The sequence below is a fragment of the Terrapene carolina genome, unplaced genomic scaffold (genome assembly GCF_002925995.2).
Source record: "Terrapene carolina triunguis isolate 2854851 unplaced genomic scaffold, T_m_triunguis-2.0 Scaffold23, whole genome shotgun sequence".
Taxonomy (NCBI): domain Eukaryota; kingdom Metazoa; phylum Chordata; order Testudines; family Emydidae; genus Terrapene; species Terrapene triunguis.
In genome coordinates, this window is record NW_020664374.1 from 16,192,854 (window position 1) to 16,193,735 (window position 882).

The window sequence follows — 882 nt, forward strand, 5'->3', positions numbered from 1 at the left end:
CGAAAATCTGCTAAGGAAATAGATAAGATTTTTAAATGTTGTCAATACAATATTTTGGAAAGCAAAGAAACAAAACATACTTAAGCACCTACACACACAAGCTCACAAACAGCAGTTAACAGCACAACTGCAAATGCAGACAGAAAATTGGCAAAAGACTACGAGGTTGTGGTTTGCTTTAAATCAGGAAACAACCAACATGCCCCCTGTAGCAAAAACCAAAATAGCAGATGGGAGCCTCAATTTTTTGAAGCCAACCAGTTTCTCTTTTCCACCAAAGGAAAGTTGAACCACATGCCTAGGCTAACCTATCTCCCTGCTCCCACCTATAAAACACTCTATCTTGCAGTTCCCTATCTGTGCAAGCCTGTAAACTAAGATTGCTTCTCATTTAACCCCCCTCTGCACTTCAGAGTAACCAACTCAATATGATTCAGCACAATCATCCCCAGCCTAGGTGGTGTGTGACTCTTGTGTTTGGGGAGGCTGGGCATCGGTACCAGAACCTCCCTAGAAGTGGGGGGGTTGCCCAGCCCCCTGCTCTGCCCCAAGGCCTCACCCCTACTCGGCCTCCTCCCCTGAAGGCCTTTCCTGCGTTCCACCCCTGCTCCATGAGCCCCCCACCTGCTGCTTGCTCCTCTCCGCCCCCTCCCCAGAGGCCTCCCTCCACTCACTCCTCTCCACCCCTGAGGTCCCCCCGCCCACCGCGCGCTCCTCTCTGCCTCCCCCCCCCCCCAAGGTGGGCAAGGAGGTCTCGGGGGAAGAAGTGGAGCGAGGGTGGGACCATGGTCCGGGCACTTGCGGCCCCCACTTCTCGGGAGCTTCCGGAGGCAGCACTCCAAAGGTGGAGGGTAGGCACACTTCCAAAGGGAGGTGTGCCGC